At 35.4% G+C, this 22,467-nt stretch overlaps 1 protein-coding gene across 4 annotated transcripts in view; it reads left to right on the top strand.

Annotated features, from left to right (window-relative positions):
• Positions 1 to 22,467, top strand: part of CDH18 (cadherin 18) — a 596,824-nt gene that overhangs the window by 257,649 nt on the left and 316,708 nt on the right. Inside the window, exon 1 of one of the 4 annotated variants that reach the window (XM_075417130.1) lies at positions 1,767 to 1,819. The exons of the other annotated variants lie outside the window; for them this stretch is intronic. The gene's annotated coding sequence lies outside the window, so the exon portion shown is untranslated. Of the gene's footprint in view, positions 1 to 1,766; positions 1,820 to 22,467 lie in introns of those variants that run through there. 4 annotated transcript variants of the gene reach the window in all.

Below are 22,467 nucleotides of genomic sequence, written 5' to 3'. Positions count from 1 at the left end.
TGTTCGGCTTGAACCTTGCAAGTCTCAAAAATTGTTATCAAAAGGAGCAATGTGAAAAATTGTAGGAGACTCCATTATATTACCTTTTGAAAAAGTAATACAAAACTCTCAAGTCAAGGCCACCTTGACATATAAAACTTTATAAATCAAGATTTGGCCTTAATGGTAATGGTGTCATTATTTAAATTCTGTGAACCTGAAATACACAGTCTCCTAGCTCTTACATAATCTTGCATGATAATGTAGTAGATACCACTTCTTGCATCCTGTTGTGAATGCTGGATACCTTGTTTTAGTTTCTGTAGCATGCATTGGGTTTCACGTGTTCAGTCTCGCGTGTGTGTGATTATATACTTTCTTTTGAAAAATACTGAAGTAAAGGAGTTAGAACCAGCTATTGTCAGAAATTAGTTTCCCATCTTCTTTCCGACGTGCTATACGGCTGGTTAGTGGGTTTGAATGAATTTCCGATTAACCCTTTTCAGTTATTTTTTATTTCTGTTTTGGCTTTGTCTGCCTTTCATTACTTTCATTCAAATACTGTGTTCATTAGTTTTTTCCACATTGTATTAGGGTTTCATATGACACAATCATCTTCCAAAGCTGGGTTCACTTAGTTTTGTTAACCTTGAATACACTTCGAGCAAGCTGTGTTCTGTGTTGTTTTCTTCTAAAATAATTTGGCTGTGTTGGTACTGACATACAAAGTGATTTGAAGCAAGGAATAACTCACAGGCTGTTTAAGATGAGTATTTTGAAGTGAAGCGGAGAAGTTCAATACCAATGAAGCTAAAAATGTAAAGGGCAGTTTATTTCTGCAGATATCTGTTGTTTTCTTTTAAGTTAATAGTGAAATTGTGACTTCTTAATAAAAATCATAAAAAATAAAAAATACAAAAACACATGTAGTGTTGATTTTTAATTTTTTTCCAAGATTATGTCTTCTGTTTCTAATATATCCAAAAATGCTTACAGTTGGTAAACATTTTCTGGGAAAACTTCTAACGTTCTAACAATGATAGCGACTGCAGTAGTGTGTCTCTGATTTCTCTTTATAGCTTTTACTACTTATTCACTGCCAATACACCCCACGTGCACTTCTAAAAACATGTAATGAGTGTGAACATGCACCTAGGGGCTATGCCTCCTGAATTTTACATGGTTATAGAAACTAAATCAAACCACAATAACCATTTTTTTTTCTTTTTTTTCAAGTTCTTCTCGGTAAATCAAACATTATGATGACATGTAATAGTAGGAGGTATGACAATTCCATAGCCACTCTTGCTGGATTCTAAATGTCTTCATGATATCGTTCTTTCTGTAGAATGTAAATAAATACAGTTTTTTAGAGTCTTGAAAGTTCGTGGCAAATGACGTCAACACATTTTATTTTAGGAATTTGTGAAATTGTAGTTACATACACATCTGTTGAAAATCTGCTAAGGATTGCCTGATAGGAACATTTTTATACAGTGCCCTATTTATGGGCTTCCTTTCTGATTGCATTTTGAGAGAATGTCTCCCTGCACAGATGACATTCAGTTTTCTAATTCGCTTTTAATAAGGCAATCCTTTTCAGAGATTTATTTGCTTAAGATAATGAGGTAGGATTACAGAGGAATTAACTGCAATGCTATTAAGTTGTTGGGGTTTTTTTTTGGTTTTTTTTTTCCCGTGGGTGTAGCCTTATGCTTTCAGTTTGAAAGTAAGCTGAGATTTATTTTTCCTAGGCTACACAATAAATTCAAGTCCAGAAGACAAAAAGGCAGCTGAGGTAGTAATTCTTCAGAAGAATTAAGACACCAGTGTCTTTGAGGTATGTTTGTTTCGGAAATGCTGTTAATTATTTATTAATCTTGCTGCCATGTATAAGAGTAATGGTGAGTGCTTTTGAATATTAGTGACTTTTTCTCGTCTTTAGAAGTAGCTCAATTTGAAAGGAAACTCCAAAATATACTTTTTTTATTTTTTTTTTTTTTAATAAGCAGGGAGGATTAGTTATAAATCTGCTTGGTTTTTTTTTTTTTTTTATCTGGCTCCATCTTTCTGTCTAGAAAATTAGATATAGCCAGATGCAAAGTTGAGAAAACCTAGAGGTTCTGTGTTTTTTTTAGACTTCACAGTTGCACCTTTCTTCACGCGACATAGTTACGGTAAAAAATTTCCAACTAAGAATGTTCTGGGAAAAGCTGTAAACACTTTCCATTTTGTGTGCAATATAGATCATTGTTTTAAATAGGTACAAGAAACATTTCTATCAGCTAGATGTAAAGAACAGCATGATATAAAAATAAATTACAAAATAACTCAGGAGGGGAGACAACAGAAAGTCATCAGTAGGTAGACTGAGTAACGGAGGATACAGTCAGGAGATTCATCACTGCCTTTCCACAGGTTTAAAAATAGTCTGTTTAACACAGTTTTTCAGTTTCAAAAATTGCTTGAATTCAGTAAATTGTATTCCACTTTAGTAAACATACCAACAAATCTTGTGGTGTACTATGTAAATGCAGTTGTTTTTTATTTTAGATCTAGTTATAACTTAGCATGTTCAGGAGCTTTATAAGAGTTATTTATGGTCTTCACACAGTCAAAAATGCTGGGGCCCAGAAGGCATTGTTTCTATTATATTTGGGGAATATTTGTGCTGAAGTTAACTTTTCTTGAAATCCTTCCAATCCTAGTTTTCTCTTTCTTTCAACGTATTTATTTTCAAAGAATAAGTTTTTTTTCTATTAGAGGAGGCATTTGCTCACCAAAGCAATACTCAAATTCAGCTATCTTTGGATACTTCAATCCCCACCTGAAGATCCCTTCTTTTTGACGGAGGTGTATCTCATCAGCATAGGCTGTTGTCTTTTCTACATTCCTGTCAGATCTATGCAATTATTTTCAGGTTTAACTTGATAGAAAGACCATGCAAAAGTTTTGGCTAGTGACATAGACATCTCATGGCTTGTTAAGTAATGCAAGCTTATACTGTGATACATACATTTTGTCTAAAAATATATTTTCTGCTTTGAAAAAAAAAATGATAGCTGTCCTCCTACCTGAAAGGCTATATTTATTTCAAGTTTCTTTAAAAACTACCTACCTACCCAAGACCATTGACCTCCAGGATTCTTTCCTTTTCCTTTGCTTTAGATGTTTAATAACAGGTTTGCAGCCTTTGGGATTGAGAAGTTGAGTTCTGTAAACTAGCTTTATATAAGATTATTCAAAATGAATATGTTCAAAGTGCCTTTTTTGCCTCCTAGCATTTGTAACCACAGATACCTCACTTTTAATGTCAATCTTGTTTCCCTGGAGAAGCAGTTATTGAAATACAGTAATAAATGAGAAGAGAGAATTCAGAAAATATATTTTCACTTTTAACCTATTATTCTCTTATCTGACAGCATACTTGAATTTTATATTGCAAAAAATGAATTTAAAACTGTTGTTGAACTTTTGATGAGGCTCTGCTTATTGGCCAGTGACATGTGACAACAATGTTTTTTGATAAATGAAGAGTCTCCATTGCCTTTTCACGACTCCCCCTGAGATACATACTTGCTCTTCAGGGCACGATTTGTCTCTCAGATTGTATCTGATTTGTAGTCTGAGGATAGAAGCTCATAGTATCAGTGTTAAATACATGTAGTTTTCAGAAGCACGGTAAGGCAGTGTTTTTACATTCAGCTGTTATAAAAAGTGTTTAAAGAAAAAAGGATCTCATCATACTGGGTCTGCTGAAGCAAGACACCAAGTAAAATAATATTTAATCAGTATGATTAAGATTTGTAGGTATTTGTGAAGTTGTTATATTTTTGCCTAGCCTGATCCGTCAACATTCCCCTGCAGTTTTTGTTATTACGTATTTTTTTAAGTCTTTATAAAATCCTCTTTTACTTGTGCAGACATATTTGTAAAGCACTAGGCAAAATGTAGTATGTTATGGTCAAAACCAAAACAATCAAAATGTGTCTGCCCTTTCTCATTCAATCTGCCAGATTATTTTATCTTTTTAAGTTTAGTATTTCTGTCATTTCGCGGAGTTATATGATAGCCAGGTTACCATGTGATTTCACATGGATTTTGAGTGGATTATTTAATCTGCAGTTCAACATTTCTGACACTTTACAGAACGGTGTTATGGTCAGGTTACCCAAGTGAGTTCATATTGATGGTAATGGTAGTTGTCATAGTAAACATAGTTCTGGGTGGCAGAGAGGACTCTGATTTTCCCATATGAGAGCCTTTATGTTGTGTAACAATCTAAGTAAGGGAGAGAGAATTTTTGTAGCCAAGAATTGTTCTTCTTGTATCTGTATATATATATCTCCTTCTCAGAGTCTTCACATTAGACTTTAAAAAATGATTTTATGGTTATCTGAAGCTGTATTTTAATATCTCCTCTTGGTAATATAGGCCTTCTTTAGCAATCAGAGCAAGAAACTACTAAAAAAGTTCATGTTGAAGCTTCTGGAATAGTCTGCCTTACTGATTTAATAAACCTTAATGAAATAAATAAATCAAAACTTGCAAATGCATTTAAACCACTCTTTTTCCTAATTAACCTGAAGTATATGTTACTGTTGGCTTACAGAGGCTCTGTACCAGATACTGAGGGAAACTTTTGATGTAGCTTATGTACCTCTGTTAGCTTACTCCACACATAATACTCCAACTTACATTTGTCTGTTCCAGGTGCTCAGAGAACATAAGGTGTTCTCTGAAACACAAAGCTCAGAGACTCTCCTAACCCACAGACTCCCCTTTGTGTGACGATTTTTGATCTCCTGACAACTGTTAGAGCAGAACTTGCAGAGAACGGAAAAAATAGCAAACTCAGCGATTTAATTTTGCTTCTTTGATTAAGAATGAAGTTACCTAATCCTCCCAGTGGTCCTGTGCATTATGCGTCTTTATATATGTTTGTACCCTCATAAAGCATGTGTACAGTTTTGCTACAGTGGTGAATGCATAGTACATTCCTTTGGTGTATCTACCTTATAAAAACTGATATATGAAAATAGTTTATACGTGGAACACCCCCAGCTTTAATAGCCTTTTTTATGCCTGTGTGAAAACCTAACTTGACAAATGCAAATGGAAGGTTCAGAGCATTATCACAGATACATATTTATGATGGGGCTAAAGAAACTCCCACCCTTTTTGCAAGGTTGAAATGCAGAACTGAGATTCAATGTTGCGGGATGCTGGCCTCACTTTCCAAGATACAAACTGAGAAATGAATTGCCTAAAGACATGGACTTATAATCAACACTGGATTTTACCCTCTCTTAGTACCATAAGAGTAATTGGCATTTTACTTCCCTGATAATTCAGAAACAACGCAGAAAATTTTGAGTGTTTTGTCAAATTAAGTCGAAAAATGTTTTCAAAAGAGGAAACTGATTGAAGTTTTCAAAAAAAGCCAACTTAAATTTTGAATATATGAAAATTAAATATTCTGAGCTTTTCAAGGTTTTGTACTCTGAAAGTCATTTTAAAAATTATAATAACATTGAAAAAATATTTCACAAATTCACATTTCTGGCTTCAGAATCGGTATAAACAGATAAACATTTTGCTCAACTTTAGGAGGACTTGATTACATTTGAGCTACTGATGTAAAAGGCAGAAGCAGTTGATGAGACATTTGTCACCCTGTGTGTCTTCAAAAAAGAAAAATTATTTGGGACCATTTCAGATTGATTATGCTGGTCAGACATTTTAATTAGTTTGATTGCATAACAACCACAATACACAACAGTTCTTGGAAGTAATGAAAACAGTAGTTATCCATTCATCTAATCTAAATATGTTAGTAGGATTTCAAGGTAAATTTCTAAACAAGAGATCATAACTTGAGAGTAAAAAGTCAGTCATTATTATGATCAGTCTGGACTAGGAGTTGGTTTAGTTGAAACCTGTCTGTAGTTTTCTTCTGTGCAGCCATTCTTGTTTAAAAGTATAATATCTCGGTATTTTATATGTCTTTTGCTAAATCAATCTCAGCTTGATGTAGCCTGTGTGCTCCATTTTGCAGTCATAAATAAAACTGTTGGACACTGATCAGATTGCTTTCCTACGTGAATTCAGTGGCACGTACTTTCTACTCTAGGACTAAAGCAGTGGAACTACAGCAGAGGACTGCGCGTGAAATGTAACAGCATAAGGAATCAGGAAGAAGGGGAAGAATTAATTGTATTTATCACTTCGGTTGAAGGAAGTGACTTAAGGTTCCTGATCGAAATGGCCAAGCTGACACCCTGCCTGTGCAGGGAAAATGTAGCTGCTTGCCAGGGCGGTGGGGCACCAGGTACCTGCAGGCCAGGGCAGGTGGGCACAGTCTGACCGCACCAGGGCCGAGGTAACTCCCAAGGGCAGGGTGAGGTGAACCAGGGCCCTGGCAGTTGGTGATGGTGCACTGGCTGCCTTGTGGGCTCTGCTGCAGAAGCCATCCCCTTTGGAGCAGCTTCAGAGTGTGAGGTGGGGTTGGTTTCCTAGTTGCAAAGCATGCATTAGGTGTCATCTAGTCGGAAGACAGCCGGTCATTTCACGTACAGGAGTTTGATTGCAATTGGCTAGTTCTGGCGTCTGCTAACCTGCTATTTGTATTTGGGCAGTGTTGGATGTTGTTTATAAGAATTTCTTTAAAATCTCTCAAATCCAAAAAGACACTCAAATTCAGACTTCTGTTGCCAGTTGTCCCTGGATCTACAGAATTCAAAATGGTTGTTGTTTTTGCCCTCTTCAGTGGAATTTCAAGATGTGAACAAAAGTACATGTATGTAATGTTTTTTTTTCTTTCAGAACATATGGGAGCACAGCTTAACACATTTCACTAACAGCGCTTGAAAGCTAGGACTTACAAATGCTCAAGTGTCAGTTTTAACTCAAAATTTTAGTATTTCTATGTTCTGTTAGTTCTGTGGGTTTGCTAGCAATATGAATTATTTTTCTGTCAAATATTTGATTATTCTTGTGATTTTTGATTCCTGCTTCTTCCGGTTATGTTTTTTTTACAAAGAATCTTTATGAAATCTTTATGAAAAAGCTAAACAGTGCAGTACAGCTGTTTCAAAATACGGATTAAGAAAGAACATCTCTTCAGCAGAAAAGACTAATTGGTATTTCTGTTTCTTACAGTGAAATGAGTTTAGTTTTAAAAGACAGTGAAGTTAAAGCAAAATAGTGCTTAAATTGACCTGTAAGGTTACCTGAACAGGAATGTGGACTGGCTTTATTTCTTCCAAATACTCTGAAATTACCATTTCCAGATCTGACCCACACTCCGTGGAATTTTTTCCTTCTTATTTTTAATGGATCAATTTTTGAATGCTGAAACTGATCGGTCCCTGCTCTTGAGCTAACATTCCAGCCATCTATATATAGCACACAATTAACTTGAGGGGAAAAGGGGAAAACCAGGAAGGACATATGTGCAATACACAGAGCTTTTCTCTATGTTCTGTATTCTGTGTCAATTTTAATGGGTCTGTAATTAGGTCACAGGACTGATTGATATCAGCACTTAGCTGCTTGGCTGACATCACCGTCTCCTTCATTCCCTAATAGGGATTAAGATGTAGCCACATAGAAAATTCTACTTCCTGGATAGAGTGAAATTACTAATTAAACCAGTCATCGACTTGGCACTGTCTGAATTGTTTACCGATATAACAATGAAATGGAGACTAACAGGAAGGAAGAGCACAGGGAGCATGTGGAAAGAGCACGGGTACGCTTGGAGCCTGTGTGCGTGAAGGAGTTTCATTTAAAGAAACAATGACAGGACAAGGCTGGGACAGGAACAATCATGAGTGAAATGATGGTGCATTTCAAATCCTTAGCCAGAAAAAATAAGACAAAATACTGGCAAAAACCTTTGGGATGAAGAAATAAGACAACTATTATAATACATGGACAAATGCATAGAGATCTTGGCATGAGAGGAGAGCAGTGAGTGCCAAGAGACCATGTTATTCAAAGAGAGATTATCAGATGGAAATAAAAAATGACAAGGGTGCCTTATACGTATTTCTGTACATAGAAAGTCCATAAATGCAGTGAAGGATACAGCTCAAAAGTAGCTGTCTCATTTCAGACTGAACATACAATGTTGTTTCTTTGTAAAACTGTACAACCCAGCAGTAATGTTTAACTCATCTTTATAAAATGCATTGCAATGGAGTTACTGTATGGTGCAGCTGAAAGAGCTTGATGCCATCATTAGTACTTTTTATTATTTTGTTGTCAGGGAGCCTATCCCCTTTTTCAGACTTTGTTTTGCTTTTTGGAGATACTATTTGCCCAACACTGACTTTAATTTATAAGACGGAATACTTAAAAATATGACTTTAGAAATTTTAAGATTTTTGTTGTTAAAAGAATGAAAAACTGAAGAAGTATATTTTTCTCATCTTGCATTTTGAGATATGTTTGTGCTGAGAGAGACTGCTGACTCATATAAGATGATCTTCACTTAAAAAAGGACTCTGAGGAACTAGGTCAGACGTGGATGTTAAACTCACATCTGATTGTAGGAGCAGGCTGCAGCCACACAATAAACGCCTGGGTATGAGAACAGAAGAAAAGAAATTTATTAAGTTTTATGTTGGATGGCACTGATGCAAGAGTTGAGCCTCAGAGATTTCTATTACAGTTGTGAGTTGGAACTTAGTTCATGTGTGCTACAGGTAAAAGGTTTGTCATCTTTCTGATGTGCTTTACTACAGGTGGAGAGAATCCTCATACATAAATCCACAGCAAGTAACAGTTGACTATTGCATATACACTTCCAAATAAATTAGGAAAGGTGGTGGAAATAACAATTTTATGCTGTTTCACACAGGCTTTCATCTCATTCATCTGTTTGCCATTTGCAATTTCTGAGCTTCATGAAACACACTGGCATTTTGTTTTAAGAGCTGTGTTAATTTTCAATATATATCTGTTGAGAGGTCTTAGTGTCAGGTTTGTTGTAGGAAATAGTAGGGATATCTACGAAATCCTGCTACAGGACTGCTCCTGACAAAATGAAAATCAAATACACAAGTTTGGTTTAGAAGCAGTAAGAATAGGCTTAATCCAAGTCTACAAGCTCTAATCCAAAGTGATGCAGAAGCTGTAATGAGCAAAATGAATGGCTTACTGGCACCTGATCTGACAGGGGAAGAAGCAGAATTTAGATACAAAGCATATCTCAGAGATTTAAGACAAGTGACTGCGTCCATTTGGTTGTTAAGTCTGGAGTCATCATAATATTTTTTTTCTTAAGTCTCTCCTTTCATGCTCACCTGTAAAATAAGACTGAATTGTGTGTTAGCCAGTGGCTCAGTAGCAAATCGGAATGTATCAAATATTATAGTTTTCCTCAAGTAGATGGAGATAAAGCAGAAATGGATTTAAATAAAATACCTATGCTTCACAAAATAGTGTCTTCTAAAATTACATGTGTTTCTGAGCAATATATTTTCATAGAAATTGTTGGTATTATAAAAAAAAAAAAAAAAAAAAAAAGTGGACACTAACAACCCTTGACAGATCATCTTATTGGTCATTAGCCAGAGGTTTTATCTTATTTGCTTCCAGAGTTAAAACTGTGAGCAGATAGTGAGTTGTGAGTGAGAAAACAGATGCTGTCATACAGTGGTTTGAATGGATAAAACAGAGGTAAGCTTCAAACTTCATACAGTCTAATGAGATGAATATAAATATTTGGACATTTCTGTTTTACGTTGTCTGTGGAGAGTTTGACTACTATTTCATCTTCACAAGAAGAACTAGGTAGGTGTCACCATTAGTTCAGTTCCTGTGGCTTTCAGGAGTATACAGGATCACTTTACCCCCCAAAAAACCCAAAAACTTCCTGATATTTTTCTCAAATGTTTAAAAACTTGTGGATGGGGACATGTCTCACTCTCCCTTCACACCTTCCTTCACTCTCCAAGCACACGTGTGGGCTAATGAAGAAATTATTGATCTTTGGCAAGTAAATATCGGCTGGCCTGCTCAGGTAAGGTTTTACTCTTCTGTTACGAACATTTTTTATTCAGAAGACCTCATACCAGTATTTCAGAAATAAATCAGGCAGTCTGTTACTTTCAAGTTTTCTGCAGACTCATGAAGGGATTGCTTTGTCTGTATATGCTTGTCACTTTTTTAACCATGTTCTATGGCAGTAGTTCCCAACATATTTTTAAAGGCATCTTCACTATCCCCTTCCTGAACTCCAGGCTTCTCACCAGCTCTTCTTCCTTCCCCCTCTGTGAGGTCTCTTTCTGAGACCCCACCCTCACTTACTTCTATAATATTTCTTCGCTGTGTCCTTGTTGTTGACTTTGGCCAATATCAGTGCAGGTCTCCAATGTGCAAGTCCCGAACAGCAGCTCTTAGATTTTCTGGACTCACTTTGACTGACAGCACACTTTGCAATGGTTGGGACTACTTCTTCATACTGATTTTTCTTCTTTTTTTCATGTAAGGGTAGATTCTGAAGTAATCATATGATCCCACAGGCTGTTCTTCCATTAAGGTCCTGTACTACCTATATCTTAATTCATCTTTTCTTACTGCAAAGAAGATCTTCAAGTTGAAAAAAGTGTATGACAGAATATTAACTGAATATTTTAATACCTCTTTTTTTGCTGAATGAAACCAGTGATCTATTCATGAACAGTTTGGTTTACATTTTTTGTACATAGTTGCATTGAGGAGCTTCTTATTTTCATTCATGTCAGACTTTTTCAGAGTATGTAGGGAATTTTAGTTCTTCATGTTTTAGTTTCTATAATTCTTTGGGGAGCCTGAATTGGGAGACTCTGTGTTCAGCCCTACAATGTTCTGTGTGGCACCAGTGAAACAGTTCTTGACACTTGCATAAATTGTTGCCCTTCTTCTTAGTGCCACTGAATTCAACAGGACCTCATGTTTCAGAAGGAGCGAGTAGATACACAAAAGTAACTGTTTTCAAAAGCAGGCTCATACATCATCCAAATTTGAAAAAAAAATGCATTATGTATAAAGTGCTTAATATTCTGTTCCGACATCGATAAACATGTGTAATCCCTATTAAAAAGATTTATGCTGATCATTGTCAGTTGATATGATCCTGTAGCGTAAATCTGAATTGCTAAATTTCACAATAAATAATCATTCTTGGGATCTTTCCTAAATGGATGGAAAATTGTTTTTACCGTGGATGTTTAGAGTAAATTAAAACATAAAATTAATATAACTTACCAATGGGTAAAGCACAAGTGTTTTATACATAGTTCAAGTTGATTTATACATCATCTTACAATTGTGACTGTTTTGGGGGAAAGATTGAGTGACCAAATTTTTGGGGAGACTAACTAGTCTTAATTTTCAAAGGTAATAAGGGAGTAGGTTTATAAAGAAAGAAGCACGAATAATAACACCACATTACTAAAGGCTTTAAGCATAGACATACAGGATTTAATTGAGAAACAGAAGGTCAGTGATGCAGATGAGGGTAGAATGTAAATAGCCCCAAGAGAGCACCCACTCAAGGCTTTATATATGTATAATGTTGCTGTAGAAACATACCTATGCTGCTTCTGTAACCAAGCTAGCTTACGTTTTTAATAATAATTGACAGTTGATAATTGACAGCTGAGTGAACATTTCAGCTGAAGCATGGGAAGGAAAAAAAAAATTCCATGCATTTCAGAAATATTTCCTTAACTTATATATTACTATTTCCAAGTGACATTCAAACAACATTTTTAAAGTGACTAGATATTTTGTTGACTATAGTGACTATATATTATAGCCAAGGTTCTTGCGAGCAAGTGGTGGTTGAGAAATGGTGGTAGTTTACATCCCCAGGTTTTTTTTTTGTTTTTTGTTGCTTTTTCCTTGCACTTGCAGTATGTTAGTATTGCAGGCGCAATGCAAAGTCCTTCCTGGTCCCCAGTCTCCCCACTTTGCAAACTGCAGAACAGTACTTGGTTTAGAAGGGAACAGAGTTTGAAGGAAACATGTTGCGATGCGTTCGTTTATATTAAACTAGTTGTTTATGGCATGTTATTTATGTAGATAACTTCTAGTTGAGAAAAACAACAGGTTTGTTGTACTGAAAACTTTTTGTTAGTATTTAAGTATTTCAGGATTTTTTTTCTTTATAAGGTCATTGATTTTGGAATTTGACAGTAATTATGATGTTCCGTTCAACTAGAATTGGCTTTTTCTTTGTGTGAAATATCAAAAGTGTCTGTTCTCATCTTTTTTTATTTTTAAATTACAATGAGAATGTTATACAGAGTTAAATAATTACCTTACAGAGCATAAAACAAGTCAAATGATTTGAAGACCCTGCACTCAGCAGCACTGTTTCATTCTATCTCTATGAAAGGAAAAGCTCTGAAAGTTAGATCAACTTAGTGAAAGAACTTCTTAAAAATTCTGTATTACTCTTTTATTGAAGAGTTTTCTGATTAACAAATAACATCCAGGCTTCCATTTTCATGGTATATTTTGGAACAAGGCAACATTATCCTTCAACAAGGTCTTCCTCAATTGATCTGAAAATTCTGCAACATGATACTTTTTAATTGCCTACATATTTTAAATTTTGATAGGTTACATGGTCCGTGATCTACCTCTCACAGAAGAACAAGTAATAATTTGGTCACAGTTGCATAGTCTTCCAAATCCTAACACTGTTTCACTATGTTTCTTCTTAATAGAATTACTTTGACAGTTCTAGAGGAGGAAGGTTGAAGCTTTGAACATTTATTATTCATCCTTGACATCTATGGTTTTCAAGCGGTGTTAAGGTTAAATGGGAGTTCATTTACACTCTATTTCATTTAGTAAGTGCTTTCATAATTAAATGCAGATACATGTAATTTAGTGGTAGAAAGAGAAATTCATTAAGATTCCTGATTAGGAAAAAGCATTAACAGAACTGCAAAGGTTATAGAAGTTTAACTCCTGCTTAAGGTAAATTAAGCACAAAGAACATTCCTGTAACATGAAGGAGATTGCTTAAACTGTAACTGGCACGAAATTTCAAAATTAATTTTCAACATCTGTGCACACCAAAAGCGAACATAAGTTTATTAAAGCAAGATAGTTGATAAAATTCATACAGATTTCATGCCTTTTGCAAAGTATTTTTTTGGTTGTATTAGGCATAACGGTTAATATTATTGCAAATACTGATGAAACTGTCATGGACTTAAAGCTATTTCAAATGTTATTTTTTAAATGAAAATTCTTAAAGCAAACTGAATTGAAAGACATTTGCTTAGTATCTCTGGAGAAAACATGTAGCCTTCTGTTGTTTCTACTGCCCAAATTGGTATTTCATCTAAACTATCACTTTCAGGGAGTTATCAAAAGCAAAGGGCCAGCAAGCTTTAACTGTGACTTCAGAGGAGCTAGAAGCTCACCATCAATTTTAGTAATACGTGGATAGTATGATGATCTGATGATAAGGAATGTAGAGTCTCTGTTTACTCTTTTAAAATTAAAAATGTTCATATTTTAAACAATTAATTCCTAAAAATATCTGATGCTTCTCCTGTAAGATAAAAAAGGATGTTGAAAGTCAGTGATAGGATTCCACCTGAACTGCTATAAACTTACTCTGTTCAATGATGTCAGTTTAAATCCAGGGCACTTTTTAATGCTGTTCTTACATCTCAGTTATGCTAACCCTTCGGTTAACCATTTTTCTTGGTTTTTTTTACATTAGTTCAGTTTATATGTTTTTCTTTAATACAAAATTGTTGTCAAATACCTGGTGTGCTAATAGGTGTACACTTAGAGTTCTGCTGAATTGTCTTACATAACCTGTTTGCAACACCGCGTCTGCGCCCGTATGCCTATGCATAGGTGCTTTTTGCCCTTTGGCTACTGTGATGCGTATTTTGGGCTTGGGGGTGGGGGAGGAAGAGGGAAGAGGGCAATGGAGGTTGGACTAGGTAGGCATCTGGTGGTGGCTTCCAGTCTAAATGGTTCTGTGATTCTGTGGAGCTTGATCTCTGCACAGTAGCACTCTCTTAGGTTGTGCACAGTCTCAATTCTAATGTGCTAGAGCACCTGAACAGCGGTGGAGCATTCCCTACTCCCTCTGCTGTGGTCTGGGCCATGTCCACGTCTGAATGTAACGGCACTGAAGAAATCTTGTCTAACTTTCTGTTCACCACTACTGTCTCCAAGATATCCTTCACTAGAACTGCCTTCCATTTCTCATAAAAACAAAAAAAAAAACAAAAAAAAACCCAGCTGAGTTCATATTTCATTTCTTCACTTGACTTTTTTAAAAAAGCTGCCATATTTTCTAAAAATTTTCTAAGTCGAGGACAGGAGATTTTCCTCCCCCAAGTTCCAAAGTTTTCTGTGTTGTTTGGACTGTAAGGCACCTTCCGATTTAGATAAGTGAAACTCATTAGCATGATCTTTATACTCTTTTTCAGATCAGTAATGAGGAATTTAATTAAAATATGACCTAGCACTCATCCCAGCAGCATTCACCAGACACCTCCTTTTGACATGATACATTGCTGTTTTTCACTGTTCCATGTTTTAAATACTAGCCAGTTTTCAAAGCAGTAGTGAGCAGAGGTGGAAAACCGCCTTCTAAGGGACAAGTTATTGAATCTTAAAAAAAAATAAGAATAAAAAGGTATTCGCTGAAAGAAAATAAAAATTCTGCCTCTCTTTGTGCAGTAGCCTTGTTAATAATCTACCAAAAACTATTACCTCAGGTTCAAAACAACATTCTGTTTTTTGTGTTAAGGAGATAAGAAAGATTAAAGGCAAATATTAACTGACAAGCTCTTGTCATATTTTTCAAAGAATTATGTCATCAAGGCCTAATTTACAGCTCTTCTCTCTGAATAATATTATGTGGTAGCGGTGCTAGGGAAATTCGTACTGAAGAAGTGATAAAGCATTGTTTCACTGGTTGAATCAGCTTCTCTAGTAATGTCATTAAGCTGGCTACTGTTCACACGCTGCTTCAGGAGTTCTCACTATGCAAGGAATTCCCTTCCTATTTTTTTTTTCACATCTTCTAGTGCCCAAATCTCCTTACTACATGCAATAAAATATGCAGAGGATAAGGAGGAGAGAAAGTGTAGTAGAAAATGTAGAGCAGGGTCAACTAGGGCAGGTTGCCCGCAGCTGTGTCTACTCAGGTTCTGAATACCTTCAAGGATATCGATATTTCTGCAACCTGTGATGGTGTTCAATCACCCCTACAGTGAAACATTTTTTTTTTTCCCCCTTAGGTTTAAATGTAATTTCGTGTATTTCAATTTGTTCCCGTTGCCTGTTGGCCTGTCACAGGGCACCACGAAGAAAAGCCAGGCTCTAACTTCTTTATTGCCTTCCTCACCAGATATTTAGATGCATTGATCACTTGAGACTCCATTCAGCTATCGATGGGTGTCGTTCAGGGCACTCACAGTTGTCCACCTCCACACAGACGAGGGAAGGACCAAAACAGCAAAGGGTCCGTGTGTGACTGTGTCCCTGTTGGAGTAGCAGTCCTAGGACATACTGGATAGCTCAAATGGCAATAATGTCTGTACTTTGGAAATTTAATTGATCTTGAAGTACTGGTACAAAAGATTTAATGAAATATTCAGAAACAGAGTGCATAGAATTGGTCAGAGTGTGCTTATCCTCTAATTGCTACACCTAACCATATATAATGAAGCGTGAGGTATTTTTACCACTGCTGTATGTCAGAACATATCTGATAAGTTTATTTTTAATCTTCAGCAGGAGCCACGTTGATCATGTGCGGTGAATTTTATATTCTGTCACATACTGGTAGACCTCAGGGAATTTTGAAATTGGCTTTCAGTGATGCTAATGAATGGATGGACCTGTTGTACCATATCTCACTAGAGCTGTACCTACTGCATGTTTCCAGTGCCAGAAGTCTCTTGCCTTAAGCGGGAATGACATAAATGAGGGTGAATTTATGCAGTCAACAGATTGTCAATGAAATGAGGCACACTGCGGAAACAGGACATACAAAGATGAATATCAAGACATACTTCCCCAAAACAAGGGCTGTTATAGTATGTTTAAGGGAAATAGTTGAAGCCCTTCTACTTGGGAAGTAGAACAAGTGAACAGACAGTCTGTTTTATGGTACTTTTGAAGCTCTTAAAGTCTGTTTTCAGAATTTGAATTTTATTATTTATTAGAAGCATACTTTATTAACATTATCCACTAAAATACACAAAAAAAATTCCATGTGAAGATGATAAAGTGGCAGAAGCGTTCTTTTAGGAGCAAGACATATTTGGAACATTTACAATATGAAAGATAATATTTCATGTATGCCATTTAGGAGATGCGCTTGAACATCAGCTACAGCACCAACTTGCTTTTCTTTAATGAATAAAATTGTATAATGGAAGAGTAATACATCAGTGCGAAGAATATCTAGCTCTTTACATCTCATCCCATTTCGGTTTCCTTCACGTATTCTTTATTTCAGTTTCCTTCACGTATTCTTTCCAGCTGCAGTCAATTTTGGAGCTGCTAGGCCTTTTTATTCCAGTTGAATCAATGTACGTTTTTTTTAAAAAAACTTTTTTTTCCCCCCTAACATCTCACTTAAGTTTTTGAGATTCATCTTTCTGTCCTTCTGTTAAATAAAACTTTTTTGGAAGATGCTCTTCTAGCCTCTTTCTTCAGAAGACATGCTGTGATGTATGGTGAGGCTAGAATTAAATCTGGATTTTCCATTTGTGGAAATGCAATAAGATAATAGAAGTTTGGCCAGCTTCGTAGCTGCAGAAGATAAAGGTCAGTCTTTGAGTCCAAGAAATAACACTACAAAATCTTTAAAATGCTTGAATGAATTAATCCCTCCACAAAAAATCTTTACGGTGTATCAGTATTATATTAAAACTCGTCTGAGGTTCAGACCTATGTTTAAAAATAAGGAGCACAATTTGAAATATCAGAAGGATGACTTTTTCTTTGTGCTAAGCACCCCAGAAGCTATGTACTTTGATAGCAGTTGTCAAAGTCAGTTTTAAAAATTCCTTGGTTTTAGTTCAAATATATTTATTCAAGACAAAAAAGGTTTTGTGTTTACAAGTGAATTTAGAAATTTTGTGACTCTTGCTTCTTCATCCTGCATCTAAAATAAGTAGGTTGTTATCTTCATTATAATGTCTAAACAGTAATCTCCTTAGAAAAGATAAACTTAGTGTAATATATTCTTCAGGAATATAACCCATCAGCCTGGGATGAGGCACAAGATAATTATTTCAGGTCAACAACAGTACTCATCTCAGGCTTACTGTGTTTATGTTTTCAATTTCCTCTGCCAGAAATGTTTGAAATGCATAATTACCTAAGGTTTTATTTAATGAGGTTTTTTTCCAGATGCTCTTCAAATAATCAGCATATTTGTTCTAATTGTATGTGTGTTTGTTCTAAGAACTAATTTGGTCTAAAGTATTGCACTTACGTGTGTAATACTGTGCCGTATTTGCATTCCATGATACGTAGTGAATGATAGAGGAGGAGACTGGTAACACTGGCTCAGTTGTTTACAGTCTGCAGTGTATAAGCTCTATTGCATCTCATGAAAATCTCCTTAAAATGCCAGTTCAAATGTGCCATAACATTGGCCGATAATTGTGTTAGCAAAAACACAGATAAAAAGAGAAAATTAGGTTCATATACAGATTCTTCATCATTTTGAAGGATCTTTATGTGGAAAAGAATCTAATAGAATTGAGAGGACTTTGCCATTTATCATAAACTCAGTATTATGGTCTTCACCAATACGCAGCGGACTAATTGAGGTGAACTTTCTTTAGGAAGGCTGAGAAAATCAGGTTAAGTTCCTGCACAAGCAAAGCGGTGTGACTGCTACCAGCCTTTTCCCTCTCACGCTCTACTAGACACAATGACTGAGAACTCTTGAAGTGAGTCTTCCCAGTGGTCATTTGTGATGTTCACTGGGCTTTTACACACTTCATCTTCATTGATAAGTGATATAGTAAAGACATACAGTTTATTATATATTTTAATTTTGATTAAAAATATTATACTGGGGTTAAGGCAGTGACTTGATCATTTTTCTTGCAGGAAAATATTAAATGAGAGAGCAGTAAATCTCGGTGCAGAACTTCCATTCAAAGTAGGCTGTATCTATTGACAATGAGTTTCTTGGGGTTTTCTTTTTGTTTTGGTTTGGTTTTCTTAAGTAACTCTACAGGTGAATTGTTACTGTCTGTACTTTTCCCATGTCCCACACAATTCCAGATCTACTGCTGTTATAGCAATGAATATTGGGAACCGTTGCTGAGGACAGAACTACCTGATTTGAAAAACACTCCAGTCTGGATGAATGAGCTAAATTTAAAGGAGTTATGTGCTGATTTTGTGTAACATCTAAGATGGTGGTACATTTTAAGGATGGGTAATGAAATGGAGCCAATTGATACAATCTGTTGTGACAGAATCCTTACCGAGTCAACTGTATTAGTTCATATAACGATTTCATACCAGATTTTCTTTTTTTCCTGATGCTTTATGAACAGTAAGAGGAAAAAAAAGTAAATATTGAAGAATCATATATGAATAAAATATATGTAATATTAGGAGTCTTCTCAATGGGTATTGGATCTGACAAAATATTGCAGCAATTTATCAGCAAATTCCTTAGGCATTATTAAATTTATGTGAGTTGTCCTGTTTGTTTTGTATCTTTACATTTCACAGGTTTCAAAAGAATTTTAGGATTTAATTTATAAATAATACTGTAAATATCATAATTAGTAATATTGTTAGTGAGTAATTAACCAAACCTAAAAGTTAAAAATGAATCTTATTAATCAGTAATCCTAGGATACGACCCAGTTGTCATTCTGTTGTCAGATGGGGTTACAGGCAATATTTTTTGTCCTTCAAATCTAATAGAATTCAATGTTACTATAGATTTTCATCTGAAACGTGTGGCTTCTTGACAGTCTGTGCTGAAATCTGCTTTCACAATATCTGCAGTACTGTTTTGTTAACCCAGCTCTTACATGCTGTGGCTGAAAGAAGATTACATTTCCATTACATGGAAAAAATGTTTTACCATTCCCTCCTACTAACCTCCTGCCCCAAACCCTCTTTTTAAAAATTTGTTTTTACTGCAGGTTAGACCTAGAAAATGTGTGAAAGAGTAACTGTCTGCCTTAGCAATGAGGGCGGTGGATGTGTGTAGGTAGTAAATTAGTTAGTGGTAAAGAATATCTCTTGATCATTCAGATACTTAAGTTGTATTGAAAAGTCATTCTACCAATAATCTGCCACGCAAATGAAGACAAGGCATGTATTCTGTCAGATGATATAGCCTCATTTACTTCTCTGCTATCATACCCTTTCAGCTTCTGTCAACTCTTCAGGTAATGTGTAGGAGATGGCATGAAGAGCTATAGTAGCTAAGATACAGAGGAGTCAGATGGCACACCCTTATTTTTAAATAGGTACAGTTTTCCTTACCTTACCTTGGTATGATACAAGTTATTTCCAAGTGGCCCGAATTTTCAGAATGGATGTTCTTCGTCATGTTTTGGATGATGTGAAACAAATTTAAGAAATAATAAACAAAGTTTTAAGAATTATTTTTAAATCAACTTTGACATCCTGGAGAAAATTGTTTTTTTGTGAATATTAGTCTGATACATGAATGATTTACCTAGGAATTACTAATAAATGATCTTTGGTAACGTAAGTATATACAAATTCCTGTTACAGTAAAATAAAGTTTTACTGTCAGAAGTATCTGTTATAAAGATACGACCAGTTCTTGAGCTTCCTAGTGAGCCTTGTACACCTATTTTAATATTTTTACGTATTTCAAGAGGTTGGATGATACTGTTTCAAGTAATATATATGTAACAATTTAAGTAACAAACATCGCAGATACAGGACCACTAGGTTGAATATGAGCTGTACAAATATTTACATGTTATGTTTTGAGAACTGAATTGCATGTACACGCTTCTTTGTGCTTAAAATATTGTCTTCTGCTTATTATTGTGATGAGGGTCTTATTTTGCAGCTGATGCAGATAACATTGTGTGTTATAATCATAACATGGAGCTCTCACTTTTGTGTTAGCTTAACTGAAATCTGAATACAGTCTCTACATGCTTGCAGAGTAGCACCTATTTTCTTTCTACTGTGTGCCTGATATTTGTCAAATTAGTCATCGCAGATCATCAGACAATTGAATTACTCTAATTTCTGTGACTTCCAAACACTAGCATGCAAACTAAGTAAGCATATTGTAATGAAGTCTTTAAAATGCAATTTAATATGGAATTTATTTGCATAAGCAGAGCAGTTGGTAGTATTGCGAGACTGTAAGAAAATTAGAAACTTTTTTTCTTATTTTATGTAAACGAGCTTGAGTAGATTAGCATAGAGTGGACTGTACTACATGCAGTGCAGCAAGAACGATCTGCATTGTTCACCTACTTGGCTTTTAGTCCTCAATAATTAATTTTGGTATCCTAACAATTGTATGACCTCTGTGGAAGTTGTTGGAATGTGATTTAAAAATAAAATCAAATTTCTGTAGGTGTGCTGTTTGCTTTCTTTCAATGGAGAAGTTCTTTAGTGACCATTTTTTTATTTTGTCTGGTGATTTGCGAGACAACTTTTTAAAATTTTTTCATCCCTTTTTAAAGAATAAACTTTACGTGGACTTGTTTGCCATTTCACTATGATTGTAGTTCATTTTTATCATCAAACTTGTATATGATTACTGTGTGTTGGAGTCACACACACACATGAATACATAACTAAGCCTCACATATAAGAGCTGGAGGAAGGAATCCTATTAAGCCCTGTCTGCATTTGCAAAAAAGAGGCACAGGTAGGACAGGGGTGTGGTAAAATCCAGACAAGTTGTCCAAGCCACTTTGGACCCCAAGATCAGTAGTGTTCTGCATGTGAATGGTCTCTGCTTGTAAACAGTGTGTCTAAGTCGTAATTTTTTTTGTCGTGAATTACTATGCATACATGTTGTAAATATACACTAAGACAGAGGTATATGTATGCGTGTGCGTATGTATGCAGGTGCATGTATACGCATATGAAAAAATATATAGTGGGTAAGTCAAATGTAATGATAAAAATTTAGCAAAACTGCGAGCTAAGTTCCAGTCTCAAGTCCTTGCCTAGAGACATTTGCTTTCATTCTCCCCAAGTCCATCATATTCTCCATACAAAGCAATTTTATTTACTTTGAACAAATTCCCTACCCCTATCAATTGCAACTGCTATTAATTTCAGCGTTACTGTGCTTCAGTATCATTTTGCCCTGGTGCCAGCCTATGCCCAGAGAAGATGAATTGGATTGGTGTAATACTTGAAATTCCGTTTCAGTGTTGAGGCTTTTCTGCTGTTCTGGGGCTTGGGACTCCCACCACCAGGAGTGCTTCTAGCAGCCGAGTGACATATTTAATATTTTGAAGTTTATACATACGAATTTGAACCTTTTGAGATCTTAATTTTCTTAGTGAGAAAATAGACTTATTCTCTAAAAACGTTGAGGGTTGTAATAGGGTTATAATCTTACAGTTCTGTTGCTGTCAGTTTCAGCACAGCAAGTTAAAATAGTGACATGGTGTACTCCTGAGATTGTGCCTGTGGTAGATAGAGTTTTTATTTCCTAATGTAAACATCATTCAGTTCATAATTACCTTTCTGGCACATACCAACTCTTGACATTCAATCTTGCTCTTTGTCTAGAGTTTTATTCCCCAGAAATCTTCTTCTCAGCCGAGAGGATTATTTTTGAAGTATGGGGCTGCATAATTCAGTGTGATTATCTCTGATTTAAAAAATTGTCTATGTTTTAAAAGCTTTGTAATATGTGTGCCAACTTACAAAAAGGCTAGGACATACTGAAATTTTTTAAATTATAGAAATAGATTACATTACTTAAAAAAATGGACCAGGAATTTTTGTTTGATCACAGCCGCTGAGTTTCTTGTACTATAAGCAGCTATGTCCTTCACCCTGCTTTTCTGAGCAAAGTTAGAGATAATCAGCAGGAAAGAATAACTTTATGGATGCAAAAATCATTGAATTACCATCTGATGAAACAACTGTGTTTTGTGCATGTGCCTACCCAAATTATAGGCAGTACATGTCACCACATAATTTTAAAACTATGATAGCATGCATCAAGAGCTACTCTAGAGTTATTAATTACTCTGCATCCATACTAGTGTTTGTTAAACAGAGTTTCCTTGGTGGGCTTTTTTTAGCATTCAGATGAATGAAATTATGAACTGTTAATTAAAATTGTTACTTGCTCATTCTTATATGATATTAGAATGCTATATTACTAATTAATTATTCCCAGTTGTCTAAAACAATAATAGTTTAGAGCAGTATCTATAAACTGAAAATAAAATTTGTTAAGCTATGTTGTTCATTTTGATGATGGCCATAATA

This window comes from Opisthocomus hoazin, chromosome 3 (assembly GCF_030867145.1).
Source record: "Opisthocomus hoazin isolate bOpiHoa1 chromosome 3, bOpiHoa1.hap1, whole genome shotgun sequence".
Lineage (NCBI taxonomy): Eukaryota > Metazoa > Chordata > Aves > Opisthocomiformes > Opisthocomidae > Opisthocomus > Opisthocomus hoazin.
This window is presented reverse-complemented; position numbering and strand designations above follow the sequence as displayed.